Below are 20283 nucleotides of genomic sequence, written 5' to 3' on the forward strand. Positions count from 1 at the left end.
TCAAGCACTTTGGGGCCAAGGGTAGAAAAGGAAATATCTTCGTATGAAACCTAGAGAGAATCATTCTCAGCAACCACTTTGGGATGTGTGCGTTCCACTCACAGAGTTTAACATTTCTTTTCATAGAGCGGTTTGGAAACACTCTGTTTGTAAAGTCTGCAAGTGGATATTTAGACCTCTTAGAGGATTTCGTTGGAAACGGGATTTCTGCATCTAACGCTAGACAGAAGAATTCTCAGTAACTTCTTTGGGCTGTGTGTGTTCAACTCACAGAGTTGAACCTTCCTTTAGACACAGCAGATTTGAAACCCTCTTTTTGTGGAATCTGCAAGTTGAGATTTCTAGCGTTTTGGCGCCAACGGTAGAAAAGGAAATATCTTCGTATAAAAACTAGAGAGAATCATTCTAAGCAACATCTTTGGGATGTGTGCGTTCCACTCACAGAGTTTAACCTTTCTTTTCATAGAGCACTTTGGAAACACTCTGTTTGTAAAGTCTGCAAGTGTATATTTGGACCTCTTTGAGGATTTCGTTGGAAACGGGATTTCTGCATCTAACAGTAGACAGAAGAATTCTCAGTAACTTCTTTGGGCTGTGTGTGTTCAACTCACAGGGTTGAACCTTCCTTTAAACAGAGCAGACTTGAAGTCCTCTTTTTGGGGAATTTGCAAGTGGAGATTTCAAGCGCTTTGGGGCCAACGGTATAAAAGGAAATATCTTCGTATGAAACCTAGACAGAATCATTCTCAGCAACCACTTTGGGATGTGTGCGTTCCACTCACAGAGTTTAACCTTTCTTTTCATAGAGCACTTTGGAAACACTCTGTTTGTAACGTCTGCAAGTGGATATTTGGACCTCTTTGAGGATTTCGTTGGAAACGGGATTTCTGCATCTAACGCTAGACAGAAGAATTCTCAGTAACTTCTTTGGGCTGTGTGTGTTCAACTCACAGGGTTGAACCTTCCTTTAAACAGAGCAGATTTGAAACCCTCTTTTTGGGGAATTTGCAAGTGGAGATTTCAAGCGCTTTGGGGCCAACGGTATAAAAGGAAATATCTTCGTATGAAACCTAGACAGAATCATTCTCAGCAACCACTTTGGGATGTGTGCGTTCCACTCACAGAGTTTAACCTTTCTTTTCATAGAGCACTTTGGAAACACTCTGTTTGTAAAGTCTGCAAGTGGATATTTGGACCTCTTTGAGGATTTCGTTGGAAACGGGATTTCTGCATCTAACGCTAGACAGAAGAATTCTCAGTAACTTCTTTAGGCTGCGTGTGTTCAACTCACAGAGTTGAACCTTCCATTAGACACAGCAGATTTGAAACCCTCTTTTTGTGGAATCTGCAAGTGGAGATTTCTAGCGTTTTGGCGCCAACGGTAGAAAAGGAAATATCTTCGTATAAAAACTAGAGAGAATCATTCTCAGCAACGACTTTGGGATGTGTGCGTTCCACTCACAGAGTTTAACCTTTCTTTTCACAGAGCACTTTGGAAACCCTCTGTTTGTAAAGTCTGCAAGTGTATATTTGGACCTCTTTGAGGATTTCGTTGGAAACGGGATTTCTGCATCTAACGCTAGACAGAAGAATTCTCAGTAACTTCTTTGGGCTGTGTGTGTTCAACTCACAGGGTTGAACCTTCCTTTAAACAGAGCAGATTTGAAACCCTCTTTTTGGGGAATTTGCAAGTGGAGATTTCAAGCGGTTTGGGGCCAACGGTAGAAAAGGAAATATCTTCGTATGAAACCTAGAGAGAATCATTCTCAGCAACCACTTTGGGATGTGTGCGTTCCACTCACAGAGTTTAACCTTTCTTTTCATAGAGCACTTTGGAAACACTCTGTTTGTAAAGTCTGCAAGTGGATATTTGGACCTCTTTGAGGATTACGTTGGAAACGGGATTTCTGCATCTAACGCTAGACAGAAGAATTCTCAGTAACTTCTTTAGGCTGCGTGTGTTCAACTCACAGAGTTGAACCTTCCTTTAGACACAGCAGATTTGAAACCCTCTTTTTGTGGAATCTGCAAGTGTAGATTTCTAGCGTTTTGGCGCCAACGGTAGAAAAGGAATTATCTTCGTATAAAAACTAGACAGAATCATTCTCAGCAACGACTTTGGGATGTGTGCGTTCCACTCACAGAGTTTAACCTTTCTTTTCATAGAGCACTTTGGAAACCCTCTGTTTGTAACGTCTGAAAGTGTATATTTGGACCTCTTTGAGGATTTCGTTGGAAACGGGATTTCTGCATCTAACGCTAGACAGAAGAATTCTCAGTAACTTCTTTGGGCTGTGTGTGTTCAACTCACAGGGTTGAACCTTCCTTTAAACAGAGCAGAATTGAAACCCTCTTTTTGTGGAATTTGCAAGTGGAGATTTCAAGCGCTTTGGGGCCAACGGTAGAAAAAGAAATATCTTCGTATGAAACCTAGAGAGAATCATTCTCAGCAACCACTTTGGGATCTGTGCGTTCCACTCACAGAGTTTAACCTTTCTTTTCATAGAGCACTTTGGAAACACTCTGTTTGTAAAGTCTGCAAGTGGATATTTGGACCTCTTTGAGGATTTCGTTGGAAACGGGATTTCTGCATCTAACGCTAGACAGAAGAATTCTCAGTAACTTCTTTAGGCTGCGTGTGTTCAACTCACAGAGTTGAATCTTCCTTTAGACAGAGCAGATTTGAAACCCTCTTTTTGTGGAATCTGCAAGTGGAGATTTCTAGCGTTTCGGCGCCAATGGTAGAAAAGGAAATATCTTCGTATAAAAACTAGAGAGAATCATTCTCAGCAACGACTTTGGGATGTGTGCGTTCCACTCACAGAGTTTAAACTTTCTTTTCATAGAGCACTTTGGAAACACTCTGTAAAGTCTGCAAGTGTATATTTGGACCTCTTTGAGGATTTCGTTGTAAACGGGATTTCTGCATCTAACGCTAGACAGAAGAATTCTCAGTAACTTCTTTGGGCTGTGTGTGTTCAACTCACAGGGTTGAACCTTCCTTTAAATAGAGCAGATTTGAAACCCTATTTTGGGGAATTTGCAAGTGGAGATTTCAAGCGCTTTGGGGCCAACGGTAGAAAAGGAAATATCTTCGTATGAAACCTAGAGAGAATCATTCTCAGCAACCACTTTGGGATGTGTGCGTTCCACTCACAGAGTTTAACCTTTCTTTTCATAGAGCACTTTGGAAACACTCTGTTTCTAAAGTCTGCAAGTGGATGTTTGGACCTCTTTGAGGATTTCGTTGGAAACGGGATTTCTGCATCTAACGCTAGACAGAAGAATTCTCAGTAACTTCTTTGGGCAGCGTGTGTTCAACTCACAGATTTGAACCTTCCTTTAAACAGAGCAGATTTGAAACCCTCTTTTTGTGGAATTTGCAAGTGGAGATTTCAATCGCTTTGGGGCCAACGGTAGAAAAGGAAATATCTTCGTATGAAACCTAGAGAGAATCATACTCAGCAACCACTTTGGGATGTGTGCGTTCCACTCACAGAGTTTAACCTTTCTGTTCATAGAGCAGTTTGGAAACACTCTGTTTGTAAAGTCTGCAAGTGAATATTTAGACCTCTTTGAGGATTTCGTTGGAAACGGGATTACTGCATCTAACGCTAGACAGAAGAATTCTCAGTAACTTCTTTGTGCTGCGTGTGTTCAACTCACAGAGTTGAACCTTCCTTTAGACAGAGCAGATTGGAAACCCTCTTTTTGTGGAATTTGCAAGTGGAGATTTCAAGCGCTTTGGGGCCAACGGTAGAAAAGGAAATATCTTCGTATAAAAACTAGAGAGAATCATTCTCAGCAACCACTTTGGGATGTGTGCGTTCCACTCACAGAGTTTAAACTTTCTTTTCATAGAGCGGTTTGGAAACACTCTGTTTGTAAAGTCTGCAAGTGGATATTTGGACCTCTTTGAGGATTTCGTTGGAAACGGGATTTCTGCATCTAACGCCAGACAGAAGAATTCTCAGTAACTTCTTTAGGCTGCGTGTGTTCAACTCACAGAGTTGAACCTTCCTTTAGACACAGCAGATTTGAAACCCTCTTTTTGTGGAATCTGCAAGTGGAGATTTCTAGCGTTTTGGCGCCAACGGTAGAAAAGGAAATATCTTCGTATAAAAACCAGAGAGAATCATTCTCAGCAACGACTTTGGGATGTGTGCGTTCCACTCACAGAGTTTAACCTTTCTTTTCATAGAGCACTTTGGAAACCCTCTGTTTGTAACGTCTGCAAGTGTATATTTGGACCTCTTTGAGGATTTCGTTGGTAACGGGATTTCTGCATCTAACGCTAGACAGAAGAATTCTCAGTAACTTCTTTGGGCTGTGTGTGTTCAACTCACAGGGTTGAACCTTCCTTTAAAAAGAGCAGATTTGAAACTCTCTTTTTGTGGAATTTGCAAGTGGAGATTTCAAGCACTTTGGGGCCAACGGTAGAAAAGGAAATATCTTCGTATGAAACCGAGAGAGAATCATTCTCAGCAACCACTTTGGGATGTGTGCGTTCCACTCACAGAGTTTAACCTTTCTTTTCATAGAGCACTTTGGAAACACTCTGTTTGTAAAGTCTGCAAGTGGATATTTGGACCTCTTTGAGGATTTCGTTGGAAACGGGATTTCTGCATCTAACGCTAGACAGAAGAATTCTCAGTAACTTCTTTGGGCTGCGTGTGTTCAACTCACAGGGTTGAACCTTCCTTTAAACAGAGCAGATTTGAAACCCTCTTTTTGTGGAATTTGCAAGTGGAGATTTCAAGTGCTTTGGGGCCAACGGTAGAAAAGGAAATATCTTCGTATGAAACCTAGAGAGAATCATTCTCAGCAACCACTTTGGGATGTGTGCGTTCCACTCACAGAGTTTAACCTTTCTTTTCATAGAGCACTTTGGAAACACTCTGTTTGTAAAGTCTGCAAGTGGATATTTGGACCTCTTTGAGGATTTCGTTGGAAACGGGATTTCTGCATCTAACGCTAGACAGAAGAATTCTCAGTAACTTCTTTAGGCTGCGTGTGTTCAACTCACAGAGTTGAGCCTTCCTTTAAACAGAGCAGATTTGAAACCCTCTTTTTGTGGAATTTGCAAGTGGAGATTTCAAGCACTTTGGGGCCAAGGGTAGAAAAGGAAATATCTTCGTATGAAACCTAGAGAGAATCATTCTCAGCAACCACTTTGGGATGTGTGCGTTCCACTCACAGAGTTTAACATTTCTTTTCATAGAGCGGTTTGGAAACACTCTGTTTGTAAAGTCTGCAAGTGGATATTTAGACCTCTTAGAGGATTTCGTTGGAAACGGGATTTCTGCATCTAACGCTAGACAGAAGAATTCTCAGTAACTTCTTTGGGCTGTGTGTGTTCAACTCACAGAGTTGAACCTTCCTTTAGACACAGCAGATTTGAAACCCTCTTTTTGTGGAATCTGCAAGTTGAGATTTCTAGCGTTTTGGCGCCAACGGTAGAAAAGGAAATATCTTCGTATAAAAACTAGAGAGAATCATTCTAAGCAACATCTTTGGGATGTGTGCGTTCCACTCACAGAGTTTAACCTTTCTTTTCATAGAGCACTTTGGAAACACTCTGTTTGTAAAGTCTGCAAGTGTATATTTGGACCTCTTTGAGGATTTCGTTGGAAACGGGATTTCTGCATCTAAGAGTAGACAGAAGAATTCTCAGTAACTTCTTTGGGCTGTGTGTGTTCAACTCACAGGGTTGAACCTTCCTTTAAAGAGAGCAGACTTGAAATCCTCTTTTTGGGGAATTTGCAAGTGGAGATTTCAAGCGCTTTGGGGCCAACGGTATAAAAGGAAATATCTTCGTATGAAACCTAGACAGAATCATTCTCAGCAACCACTTTGGGATTTGTGCGTTCCACTCACAGAGTTTAACCTTTCTTTTCATAGAGCACTTTGGAAACACTCTGTTTGTAACGTCTGCAAGTGGATATTTGGACCTCTTTGAGGATTTCGTTGGAAACGGGATTTCTGCATCTAACGCTAGACAGAAGAATTCTCAGTAACTTCTTTAGGCTGCGTGTGTTCAACTCACAGAGTTGAACCTTCCATTAGACACAGCAGATTTGAAACCCTCTTTTTGTGGAATCTGCAAGTGGAGATTTCTAGCGTTTTGGCGCCAACGGTAGAAAAGGAAATATCTTCGTATAAAAACTAGAGAGAATCATTCTCAGCAACGACTTTGGGATGTGTGCGTTCCACTCACAGAGTTTAACCTTTCTTTTCACAGAGCACTTTGGAAACCCTCTGTTTGTAAAGTCTGCAAGTGTATATTTGGACCCCTTTGAGGAGTTCGTTGGAAACGGGATTTCTGCATCTAACGCTAGACAGAAGAATTCTCAGTAACTTCTTTGGGCTGTGTGTGTTCAACTCACTGGGTTGAACCTTCCTTTAAACAGAGCAGATTTGAAACCCTCTTTTTGGGGAATTTGCAAGTGGAGATTTCAAGCGGTTTGGGGCCAACGGTAGAAAAGGAAATATCTTCGTATGAAACCTAGAGAGAATCATTCTCAGCAACCACTTTGGGATGTGTGCGTTCCACTCACAGAGTTTAACCTTTCTTTTCATAGAGCACTTTGGAAACACTCTGTTTGTAAAGTCTGCAAGTGGATATTTGGACCTCTTTGAGGATTACGTTGGAAACGGGATTTCTGCATCTAACGCTAGACAGAAGAATTCTCAGTAACTTCTTTAGGCTGAGTGTGTTCAACTCACAGAGTTGAACCTTCCTTTAGACACAGCAGATTTGAAACCCTCTTTTTGTGGAATCTGCAAGTGGAGATTTCTAGCGTTTTGGCGCCAACGGTAGAAAAGGAATTATCTTCGTATAAAAACTAGACAGAATCATTCTCAGCAACGACTTTGGGATGTGTGCGTTCCACTCACAGAGTTTAACCTTTCTTTTCATAGAGCACTTTGGAAACCCTCTGTTTGTAACGTCTGAAAGTGTATATTTGGACCTCTTTGAGGATTTCGTTGGAAACGGGATTTCTGCATCTAACGCTAGACAGAAGAATTCTCAGTAACTTCTTTGGGCTGTGTGTGTTCAACTCACAGGGTTGAACCTTCCTTTAAACAGAGCAGATTTGAAACCCTCTTTTTGGGGAATTTGCAAGTGGAGATTTCAAGCGCTTTGGGGCCAACGGTATAAAAGGAAATATCTTCGTATGAAACCTAGACAGAATCATTCTCAGCAACCACTTTGGGATGTGTGCGTTCCACTCACAGAGTTTAACCTTTCTTTTCATAGAGCACTTTGGAAACACTCTGTTTGTAAAGTCTGCAAGTGGATATTTGGACCTCTTTGAGGATTTCGTTGGAAACGGGATTTCTGCATCTAACGCTAGACAGAAGAATTCTCAGTAACTTCTTTAGGCTGCGTGTGTTCAACTCACAGAGTTGAACCTTCCATTAGACACAGCAGATTTGAAACCCTCTTTTTGTGGAATCTGCAAGTGGAGATTTCTAGCGTTTTGGCGCCAACGGTAGAAAAGGAAATATCTTCGTATAAAAACTAGAGAGAATCATTCTCAGCAACGACTTTGGGATGTGTGCGTTCCACTCACAGAGTTTAACCTTTCTTTTCACAGAGCACTTTGGAAACCCTCTGTTTGTAAAGTCTGCAAGTGTATATTTGGACCTCTTTGAGGATTTCGTTGGAAACGGGATTTCTGCATCTAACGCTAGACAGAAGAATTCTCAGTAACTTCTTTGGGCTGTGTGTGTTCAACTCACAGGGTTGAACCTTCCTTTAAACAGAGCAGATTTGAAACCCTCTTTTTGGGGAATTTGCAAGTGGAGATTTCAAGCGGTTTGGGGCCAACGGTAGAAAAGGAAATATCTTCGTATGAAACCTAGAGAGAATCATTCTCAGCAACCACTTTGGGATGTGTGCGTTCCACTCACAGAGTTTAACCTTTCTTTTCATAGAGCACTTTGGAAACACTCTGTTTGTAAAGTCTGCAAGTGGATATTTGGACCTCTTTGAGGATTACGTTGGAAACGGGATTTCTGCATCTAACGCTAGACAGAAGAATTCTCAGTAACTTCTTTAGGCTGCGTGTGTTCAACTCACAGAGTTGAACCTTCCTTTAGACACAGCAGATTTGAAACCCTCTTTTTGTGGAATCTGCAAGTGTAGATTTCTAGCGTTTTGGCGCCAACGGTAGAAAAGGAATTATCTTCGTATAAAAACTAGACAGAATCATTCTCAGCAACGACTTTGGGATGTGTGCGTTCCACTCACAGAGTTTAACCTTTCTTTTCATAGAGCACTTTGGAAACCCTCTGTTTGTAACGTCTGAAAGTGTATATTTGGACCTCTTTGAGGATTTCGTTGGAAACGGGATTTCTGCATCTAACGCTAGACAGAAGAATTCTCAGTAACTTCTTTGGGCTGTGTGTGTTCAACTCACAGGGTTGAACCTTCCTTTAAACAGAGCAGAATTGAAACCCTCTTTTTGTGGAATTTGCAAGTGGAGATTTCAAGCGCTTTGGGGCCAACGGTAGAAAAAGAAATATCTTCGTATGAAACCTAGAGAGAATCATTCTCAGCAACCACTTTGGGATGTGTGCGTTCCACTCACAGAGTTTAACCTTTCTTTTCATAGAGCAGTTTGGAAACACTCTGTTTGTAAAGTCTGCAAGTGAATATTTAGACCTCTTTGAGGATTTCGTTGGAAACGGGATTACTGCATCTATCGCTAGACAGAAGAATTCTCAGTAACTTCTTTAGGCTGCGTGTGTTCAACTCACAGAGTTGAACCTTCCTTTAGACAGAGCAGATTGGAAACCCTCTTTTTGTGGAATATGCAAGTGGAGATTTCAAGCGCTTTGGGGCCAACGGTAGAAAAGGAAATATCTTCGTATAAAAACTAGAGAGAATCATTCTCAGCAACCACTTTGGGATGTGTGCGTTCCACTCACAGAGTTTAACCTTTCTTTTCATAGAGCGGTTTGGAAACACTCTGTTTGTAAAGTCTGCAAGTGGATATTTGGACCTCTTTGAGGATTTCGTTGGAGACGGGATTTCTGCATCTAACGCCAGACAGAAGAATTCTCAGTAACTTCTTTAGGCTGCGTGTGTTCAACTCACAGAGTTGAACCTTCCTTTAGACACAGCAGATTTGAAACCCTCTTTTTGTGGAATCTGCAAGTGGAGATTTCTAGCGTTTTGGCGCCAACGGTAGAAAAGGAAATATCTTCGTATAAAAACTAGAGAGAATCATTTTCAGCAACGACTTTGGGATGTGTGCGTTCCACTCACAGAGTTTAACCTTTCTTTTCATAGAGCACTTTGGAAACCCTCTGTTTGTAAAGTCTGCAAGTGTATATTTGGACCTCTTTGAGGATTTCGTTGGAAACGGGATTTCTGCATCTAACGCTAGACAGAAGAATTCTCAGTAACTTCTTTGGGCTGTGTGTGTTCAACTCACAGGGTTGAACCTTCCTTTAAACAGAGCAGATTTGAAACCCTCTTTTTGTGGAATTTGCAAGTGGATATTTCAAGCGCTTTGGGGCCAACGGTAGAAAAGGAAATATCTTCGTATGAAACCTAGAGAGAATCATTCTCAGCAACCACTTTGGGATGTGTGCGTTCCACTCACAGAGTTTAACCTTTCTTTTCATAGAGCACTTTGGAAACACTCTGTTTGTAAAGTCTGCAAGTGGATATGTGGACCTCTTTGAGGATTTCGTTGGAAACGGGATTTCTGCATCTAACGCTAGAAAGAAGAATTCTCAGTAACTTCTTTGGGCTGAGTGTGTTCAACTCACAGAGTTGAACCTTCCTTCAGACAGAGCAGATTAGAAACTCCCATTTTGTGGAATTTGCAAGTATAGATTTCAAGCGCTTTGGGGCCAACGGTAGAAAAGGAAATATCTTCGTATAAAAACTAGAGAGAATCATTCTCAGCAACCACTTTGGGATGTGTGCGTTCCACTCACAGAGTTTAACCTTTCTGTTCATAGAGCAGTTTGGAAACACTCTGTTTGTAAAGTCTGCAAGTGAATATTTAGACCTCTTTGAGGATTTCGTTGGAAACGGGATTACTGCATCTAACGCTAGACAGAAGAATTCTCAGTAACTTCTTTGTGCTGCGTGTGTTCAACTCACAGAGTTGAACCTTCCTTTAGACAGAGCAGACTGGAAACCCTCTTTTTGTGGAATTTGCAAGTGGAGATTTCAAGCGCTTTGGGGCCAACGGTAGAAAAGGAAATATCTTCGTATAAAAACTAGAGAGAATCATTCTCAGCAACCACTTTGGGATGTGTGCGTTCCACTCACAGAGTTTAAACTTTCTTTTCATAGAGCGGTTTGGAAACACTCTGTTTGTAAAGTCTGCAAGTGGATATTTGGACCTCTTTGAGGATTTCGTTGGTAACGGGATTTCTGCATCTAACGCTAGACAGAAGAATTCTCAGTAACTTCTTTGGGCTGTGTGTGTTCAACTCACAGGGTTGAACCTTCCTTTAAACAGAGCAGATTTGAAACCCTCTTTTTGTGGAATTTGCAAGTGGAGATTTCAAGCGCTTTGGGGCCAACGGTAGAAAAGGAAATATCTTCGTATGAAACCGAGAGAGAATCATTCTCAGCAACCACTTTGGGATGTGTGCGTTCCACTCACAGAGTTTAACCTTTCTTTTCATAGAGCACTTTGGAAACACTCTGTTTGTAAAGTCTGCAAGTGGATATTTGGACCTCTTTGAGGATTTCGTTGGAAACGGGATTTCTGCATCTAACGCTAGACAGAAGAATTCTCAGTAACTTCTTTAGGCTGCGTGTGTTCAACTCACAGAGTTGAACCTTCCTTTAAACAGAGCAGATTTGAAACCCTCTTTTTGTGGAATTTGCAAGTGGAGATTTCAAGCGCTTTGGGGCCAACGGTAGAAAAGGAAATATCTTCGTATGAAACCTAGAGAGAATCATACTCAGCAACCACTTTGGGATGTGTGCGTTCCACTCACAGAGTTTAACCTTTCTTTTCATAGAGCAGTTTGGAAACACTCTGTTTGTAAAGTCTGCAAGTGAATATTTAGACCTCTTTGAGGATTTCGTTGGAAACGGGATTTCTGCATCTAACGCTAGACAGAAGAATTCTCAGTAACTTCTTTGTGCTGCGTGTGTTCAACTCACAGAGTTGAACCTTCCTTTAGACAGAGCAGATTGGAAACACTCTTTTTGTGGAATTTGCAAGTGGAGATTTCAAGCGCTTTGGGGCCAACGGTAGAAAAGGAAATATCTTCGTATAAAAACTAGAGAGAATAATTCTCAGCAACCACTTTGGGATGTGTGCGTTCCACTCACAGAGTTTAACCTTTCTTTTCATAGAGCGGTTTGGAAACACTCTGTTTGTAAAGTCTGCAAGTGGATATTTGGACCTCTTTGAGGATTTCGTTGGAAACGGGATTTCTGCATCTAACGCTAGACAGAAGAATTCTCAGTAACTTCTTTAGGCTGCGTGTGTTCAACTCACAGAGTTGAACCTTCCTTTAGACACAGCAGATTTGAAACCCTCTTTTTGTGGAATCTGCAAGTGGAGATTTATAGCGTTTTGGCGCCAACGGTAGAAAAGGAAATATCTTCGTATAAAAACTAGAGAGAATCATTCTCAGCAACGACTTTGGGATGTGTGCGTTCCACTCACAGAGTTTAACCTTTCTTTTCATAGAGCACTTTGGAAACCCTCTGTTTGTAACGTCTGCAAGTGTATATTTGGACCTCTTTGAGGATTTCGTTGGAAACGGGATTTCTGCATCTAACGCTAGACAGAAGAATTCTCAGTAACTTGTTTGGGCTGCGTGTGTTCAACTCACAGGGTTGAACCTTCCTTTAAACAGAGCAGATTTGAAACCCTCTTTTTGTGGAATTTGCAAGTGGAGATTTCAAGCGCTTTGGGGCCAACGGTAGAAAAGGAAATATCTTCGTATGAAACCTAGAGAGAATCATTCTCAGCAACCACTTTGGGATGTGTGCGTTCCACTCACAGAGTTTAACCTTTCTTTTCATAGAGCACTTTGGAAACACTCTGTTTGTAAAGTCTGCAAGTGGATATTTGGACCTCTTTGAGGATTTCGTTGGAAACGGGATTTCTGCATCTAACGCTAGACAGAAGAATTCTCAGTAACTTCTTTAGGCTGCGTGTGTTCAACTCACAGAGTTGAACCTTCCTTTAGACACAGCAGATTTGAAACCCTCTTTTTGTGGAATTTGCAAGTGGAGATTTCAAGCACTATGGGGCCAAGGGTAGAAAAGGAAATATCTTCGTATGAAACCTAGAGAGAATCATTCTCAGCAACCACTTTGGGATGTGTGCGTTCCACTCACAGAGTTTAACATTTCTTTTCATAGAGCGGTTTGGAAACACTCTGTTTGTAAAGTCTGCAAGTGGATATTTAGACCTCTTAGAGGATTTCGTTGGAAACGGGATTTCTGCATCTAACGCTAGACAGAAGAATTCTCAGTAACTTCTTTGGGCTGCGTGTGTTCAACTCACAGAGTTGAACCTTCCTTTAGACACAGCAGATTTGAAACCCTCTTTTTGTGGAATCTGCAAGTTGAGATTTCTAGCGTTTTGGCGCCATCGGTAGAAAAGGAAATATCTTCGTATAAAAACTAGAGAGAATCATTCTAAGCAACCACTTTGGGATGTGTGCGTTCCACTCACAGAGTTTAACCTTTCTTTTCATAGAGCACTTTGGAAACACTCTGTTTGTAAAGTCTGCAAGTGTATATTTGGACCTCTTTGAGGATTTCGTTGGAAACGGGATTTCTGCATCTAACGCTAGACAGAAGAATTCTCAGTAACTTCTTTAGGCTGCGTGTGTTCAACTCACAGAGTTGAACCTTCCTTTAGACACAGCAGATTTGAAACCCTCTTTTTGTGGAATCTGCAAGTGGAGATTTCTAGCGTTTTGGCGCCAACGGTAGAAAAGGAATTATCTTCGTATAAAAACAAGACAGAATCATTCTCAGCAACGACTTTGGGATGTGTGCGTTCCACTCACAGAGTTTAACCTTTCTTTTCATAGAGCACTTTGGAAACCCTCTGTTTGTAACGTCTGAAAGTGTATATTTGGACCTCTTTGAGGATTTCGTTGGAAACGGGATTTCTGCATCTAACGCTAGACAGAAGAATTCTCAGTAACTTCTTTGGGCTGTGTGTGTTCAACTCACAGGGTTGAACCTTCCCTAAAACAGAGCAGAATTGAAACCCTCTTTTTGTGGAATTTGCAAGTGGAGATTTCAAGCGCTTTGGCGACAACGGTAGAAAAGGAAATATCTTCGTATAAAAATTAGAGAGAATAATTCTCAGCAACCACTTTGGGATGTGTGCATTCCACCCACAGAGTTTACCCTTTCTTTTCATAGAGCGGTTTGGAAACACTCTGTTTGAAAATCTGCAAGTGGATATTTAGACCTCTTTGAGGATTTCGTTGGAAACGGGATTTCTGCATCTAATGCTAGACAGAAGTATTCTCAGTAACTTTTTTGGGCTGCATGTGTTCAACTCACAGAGTTGAACCTTCCTTTAGACAGAGCAGATTTGAAACCCTCTTTTTGTGGAATTTGCAAGTGGAGATTTCAAGCGCTTTTGCGCCAATGGTAGAAAAGGAAATAGCTTCGTATAAAAACTAGAGAGAATCATTCTCAGCAACCACTTTGGGATGTGTGCGTTCCACTCACAGAGTTTAACCTTTTTTTTCATAGAGCAGTTTGAAAACACTCTGTTTGTAATGTCTGCAATTGGATATTTGGACCTCTTTGAGGATTTCGTTGGAAACGGGATTTCGGCATCTATCGCTAGACAGAAGAATTCTCAGTAACTTCTTCGGGCTGCGTGTGTTCAACTCACAGAGTTGAACCTGCCTTTAGACAGAGCAGATTTGAAACCCTCTGTTTGTGGAATTTGCCAGTGGAGATATCAAGCGCTTTTGGGCCAACGGTAGAAAAGGAAATGTCTTCGTATAAAAACTAGAGAGAATCATTTTCAGCAACCACTTTGGGATGTGTGCGTTCCACTCACAGAGTTTAACCTTTCTTTTCATAGAGCAGTTTGGAAACACTCTGTTTGTAAAGTCTGCAGGTGGATATTTGGACCTCTTTGAGGATTTCGTTGGAAACGGGATTTCGGCATCTAACGCTAGACAGAAGAATTCTCAGTAACTTCTTTCGGCTGCGTGTGTTCAACTCACAGAGTTGAACCTTCCTTTAGACAGAGCAGATTTGAAAACCTCCTTTTGTGGAATTTGCAAGTGGAGATTTCAAGCGCTTTGGGGCCAACGGTAGAAAAGGAAATATCTTCATATAAAAACTAGAGAGAATCATTCTCAGCAACCACTTTGGGATGTGTGCGTTCCACTCACAGAGTTTAACCTTTCTTTTCATAGAGCACTTTGGAAACACTCTGTTTGTAAAGTCTGCAAGTGGATATTTGGAACTCTTTGAGGATTTCTTTGGAAACGGGATTTCTGCATCTAACGCTAGACAGAAGAATTCTTAGTAACTTCTTTGGGCTGAGTGTGTTCAACTCACAGAGTTGAATCTTCCTTTAGACACAGCAGATTTGAAACCCTCTTTTTGTGGAATTTGCAAGTGGAGATTTCAAGCTCTTTGGGGCCAATGGTAGAAAAGGAAATATGTTCGTATAAAAACTAGAGAGAATCATTCTCAGCAACCACTTTGGGATGTGTGCGTTCCACTCACAGAGTTTAACATTTCTTTTCATAGAGCGGTTTGGAAACACTCTGTTTGTAAAGTCTGCAAGTGGATATTTGGACCTCTTTGAGGATTTCGTTGGAAACGGGATTTCTGCATCTAACGCTAGACAGAAGAATTCTCAGTAACTTCTTTAGGCTGAGTGAGTTCAACTCACAGAGTTGAACCTTCCTTTAGACACAGCAGACTTGAAACCCTCTTTTTGTGGAATCTGCAAGAGAAGATTTCTAGCGATTTGGCGCCAACGGTAGAAAAGGAAATATCTTCGTATAAAAACTAGAGAGAATCATTCTCAGCAACCACTTTGGGATGTGTGCGTTCCACTCACAGAGTTTAACCTTACTTTTCATAGAGCACTTTGGAAACACTCTGTTTGTAAAGTCTGCAAGTGGATATTTAGACCTCTTTGAGGATATCGTTGGAAACGGGATTTCTCCACCTAACGCTAGACAGAAGAATTCTCAGTAACTTCTTTGGGCTGCTTGTGTTCAACTCACAGAGTTGAACCTTCCTTTAGACAGAGCAGATTTGAAACCCTCTTTTTGTGGAATTTGCAAGTGGAGATTTCAAGCGCTTTTGCGCCAATGGTAGAAAAGGAAATAGCTTCGTCTAAAAACTAGAGAGAATCATTCTCAGCAACCACTTTGGGATGTGTGCGTTCCACTCACAGAGTTTAACCTTACTTTTCATAGAGCACTTTGGAAACACTCTGTTTGTAAAGTCTGCAAGTGGATATTTAGACCTCTTTGAGGATTTCGTTGGAAACGGGATTTCTCCACCTAACGCTAGACAGAAGAATTCTCAGTAACTTCTTTGGGCTGCTTGTGTTCAACTCACAGAGTTGAACCTTCCTTTAGACAGAGCAGATTTGAAACCCTCTTTTTGTGGAATTTGCAAGTGGATATTTCAAGCGCTTTTGCGCCAATGGCAGAAAAGGAAATAGCTTCGTATAAAAACTAGAGAGAATCATTCTCAGCAACCACTTTGGGATGTGTGCGTTCCACTCACAGAGTTTAACCTATTTTTTCATAGAGCAGTTAGAAAACACTCTGTTTGTAATGTCTGCAATTGGATATTTGGACCTCTTTGAGGATTTCGTTGGAAACGGGATTTCGGCATCTAACGCTAGACAGAAGAATTCTCAGTAACTTCTTTGGGCTGCGTGTGTTCAACTCACAGAGTTGAACCTGCCTTTAGACAGAGCAGATTTGAAACCCTCTTTTTGTGGAATTTGCAAGTGGAGATTTCAAGAGCTTTGGGGACAAAGTTAGAAAAGGAAATATCTTCGTGTAGAAACAAGAGAGAATCATTCTCAGCAACCACTTTGGGATGTGTGTGTCCCACTCACTGAGTTTAACCTTTCTTTTCATAGAGCGGTTTGGAAACACTCTGTTTGTAAAGTCTGCAAGTGGATATTTGGACTTCTTTGAGGATTTCGTTGGAAACGGGATTTCTGCATCTAACGCTAGACAGAAGAATTCTCAGTAACTTCTTTGGGCTGCGTGTGTTCAACTCACAGAGTTGAACCTTCCTTTAGACACAGCAGATTTGAAACCCTCTTTTTGTGGAATTTGCAAGTGGAGATTTCAAGCGCTTTGGGGCCAACGGTAGAAAAGGAAATATCTTCGTATAAAAAGTGGAGAGAATCATTCTCAGCAACCACTTTGGTATGTGTGCTTTCCACTCACAGAGTTTAATCTTTCTTTTCATAGAGCACTTTGGAAACACTCTGTTTGTAAAGTCTGCAAGTGGATATTTGGACCTCTTTGAGGATTTCGTTGGAAACCTGATTTCTGCATCTAACGCTAGACAGAACAATTCTCAGTAACTTCTTTAGGCTGCGTGTGTTCAAATCACAGAGTTGAACCTTCCTTTACACAGAGCAGATTGAAACCCTCTTTTTGTGGAATTTGCCAGTGGAGATTTCAAGCGCTTTGGGGCCAACGGTAGAAAAGGGAATATCTTCGTATAAAAAAAGAAGAGAGAATCATTTTCAGCAACCACTTTGGGATGTGTGCGTTCCACTCACAGAGTTTAACCTTTCTTTTCATTGAGCGGTTTGGAAACACTCTGTTTGTAAAGTCTGCAATTGGATATTTGGACCTCTTTGAGGATTTCGTTGGAAACGGGATTTCGGCATCTAACGCTAGACAGAAGAATTCTCAGTAACTTCCTTGGGCTGCGTGTGTTCAACTCACAGAGTTGAACCTTCCTTTAGACAGAGCAGATTTGAAACCCTCGTTTTGTGGAATTTGGAAGTGGAGATTTCATACGCTTTGACGCCAACGGTAGAAAAGGAAATATCTTCGTATAAACACTAGAGAGAATCATTCTCAGCAACAACTTTGTGATGTGTGCATTCCACCCACAGAGTTTAACCTTTCTTTTCAAAGAGCACTTTGGAAACACTCTGTTTGTAAAGTCTGCAAGTGGATATTTAGACCTCTTTGAGGATTTCGTTGGAAACTGGATTTCGACATCTAACGCTAGACAGAAGAATTCTCAGTAACTTCTTTGGGCTGCGTGTGTTCAACTCACAGAGTTGAACCTGCCTTTAGACAGAGCAGATTTGAAACCCTCTTTTTGTTGAATTTGCAAGTGGAGATTTGAAGCGCTTTCGGGCCAACGGTAGAAAAGGAAATATCTTCGTATAAAAACAAGAGAGAATCATTCTCGGCAACCACTTTGGGATGTGTGCGTTCCACTCACAGAGTTTAACCTTTCTTTTCATAGAGCGGTTTGGAAACACACTGTTTGTAAAGTCTGCAAGTAGATATTTGGACCTCTTTGAGGATTTTGTTTGAAACTGGATTTCTGCATCTAACGCTAGACAGAAGAATTCTCAGTAACTTCTTTAGGCTGCGTGTGTTCAACTCACAGAGTTGAACCTTCCTTTAGACAGAGCAGATTTGAAACCCTCTTTTTGTGGAATTTGGAAGTGGAGATATCACGCGCTTTTGCGACAATGGTAGAAAAGGAAATATCTTCGTATAAAAACTAGAGAGAATCATTCTCAGCAACCACTTTGGGATGTGTGCGTTCCACCCACAGAGTTTAACCTTTCTTTTCATAGAGCACTTTGGAAACACTCTGTTTGTAAAGTCTGAAAGTGGATATTTAGACCTCTTTGAGGATTTCGTTGGAAACGGGTTTTCTCCACCTAACGCTAGACAGAAGAATTCTCAGTAACTTCTTTGGGCTGCATGTGTTCAACTCACAGAGTAGAACCTTCCTTTAGACAGAGCAGATTTGAAACCCTCTTTTTGTGGAATTTGCAAGTGGAGATTTCAAGCGCTTTGGCGCCAATGGTAGAAAAGGAAATAGCTTCGTACAAAAATTAGAGAGAATAATTATCAGCAACCACTTTGGGATGTGTGCGTTCCACCCACAGAGTTTAACCTTTGTTTTCATAGAGCGGTTTGGAAACACTCTGTTTGAAAATCTGCAAGTGGATATTTAGACCTCTTTGAGGATTTCGTTGGAAACGGGATTTCTGCATCTAATGCTAGACAGAAGTATTCTCAGTAACTTGTTTGGGCTGCATGTGTTCAACTCACAGAGTTGAACCTTCCTTTAGACAGAGCAGATTTCAAACCCTCTTTTTGTGGAATTTGCAAGTGGAGATTTCAAGCGCTTTGGGGCCAACGGTAGAAAAGGAAATATCTTCGTATAAAAACTAGAGAGAATCATTCTCAGCAACCACTTTGGGATGTGTGCATTCCACTCACAGAGTTTAACCTTTCTTTTCATAGAGCGGTTTGGAAACACTCTGTTTGTAAAGTCTGCAAGTGGATATTTGGACCTCTTTGAGGATTTCGTTGGAGACGGGATTTCTGCATCTAACGCCAGACAGAAGAATTCTCAGTAACTTCTTTAGGCTGCGTGTGTTCAACTCACAGAGTTGAACCTTCCTTTAGACACAGCAGATTTGAAACCCTCTTTTTGTGGAATCTGCAAGTGGAGATTTCTAGCGTTTTGGCGCCAACGGTAGAAAAGGAAATATCTTCGTATAAAAACCAGAGAGAATCATTCTCAGCAACGACTTTGGGATGTGTGCGTTCCACTCACAGAGTTTAACCTTTCTTTTCATAGAGCACTTTGGGAACCCTCTGTTTGTAACGTCTGCAAGTGTATATTTGGACCTCTTTGAGGATTTCATTGGAAACGGGATTTCTGCATCTAACGCTAGACAGAAGAATTCTCAGTAACTTCTTTGGGCTGTGTGTGTTCAACTCACAGGGTTGAACCTTCCTTTAAACAGAGCAGATTTGAAACCCTCTTTTTGTGGAATTTGCAAGTGGAGATTTCAAGCGCTTTGGGGCCAACGGTAGAAAAGGAAATATCTTCGTATGAAACCGAGAGAGAATCATTCTCAGCAACCACTTTGGGATGTGTGCGTTCCACTCACAGAGTTTAACCTTTCTTTTCATAGAGCACTTTGGAAACACTCTGTTTGTAAAGTCTGCAAGTGGATATTTGGACCTCTTTGAGGATTTCGTTGGAAACGGGCTTTCTGCATCTAACGCTAGACAGAAGAATTCTCAGTAACTTCTTTAGGCTGCGTGTGTTCAACTCACAGAGTTGAACCTTCCTTTAAACAGAGCAGATTTGAAACCCTCTTTTTGTGGAATTTGCAAGAGGAGATTTCAAGCGCTTTGGGGCCAACGGTAGAAAAGGAAATATCTTCGTATGAAACCTAGAGAGAATCATACTCAGCAACCACTTTGGGATGTGTGCGTTCCACTCACAGAGTTTAACCTTTCTTTTCATAGAGCAGTTTGGAAACACTCTGTTTGTAAAGTCTGCAAGTGAATATTTAGACCTCTTTGAGGATTTCGTTGGAAACGGGATTTCTGCATCTAACGCTAGACAGAAGAATTCTCAGTAACTTCTTTGTGCTGCGTGTGTTCAACTCACAGAGTTGAACCTTCCTTTAGACAGAGCAGATTGGAAACACTCTTTTTGTGGAATTTGCAAGTGGAGATTTCAAGCCCTTTGGGGCCAACGCTAGAAAAGGAAATATCTTCGTATAAAAACTAGAGAGAATAATTCTCAGCAACCACTTTGGGATGTGTGCGTTCCACTCACAGAGTTTAACCTTTCTTTTCATAGAGCGGTTTGGAAACACTCTGTTTGTAAAGTCTGCAAGTGGATATTTGGACCTCTTTGAGGATTTCGTTGGAAACGGGATTTCTGCATCTAACGCTAGACAGAAGAATTCTCAGTAACTTCTTTAGGCTGCGTGTGTTCAACTCACAGAGTTGAACCTTCCTTTAGACACAGCAGATTTGAAACCCTATTTTTGTGGAATCTGCAAGTGGAGATTTCTAGCGTTTTGGCGCCAACGGTAGAAAAGGAAATATCTTCGTATAAAAACTAGAGAGAATCATTCTCAGCAACGACTTTGGGATGTGTGCGTTCCACTCACAGAGTTTAACCTTTCTTTTCACAGAGCACTTTGGAAACCCTCTGTTTGTAAAGTCTGCAAGTGTATATTTGGACCTCTTTGAGGATTTCGTTTGAAACGGGATTTCTGCATCTAACGCTAGACAGAA

The sequence above is a fragment of the Gorilla gorilla genome, chromosome 21 (assembly GCF_029281585.2).
Source record: "Gorilla gorilla gorilla isolate KB3781 chromosome 21, NHGRI_mGorGor1-v2.1_pri, whole genome shotgun sequence".
Taxonomy (NCBI): domain Eukaryota; kingdom Metazoa; phylum Chordata; class Mammalia; order Primates; family Hominidae; genus Gorilla; species Gorilla gorilla.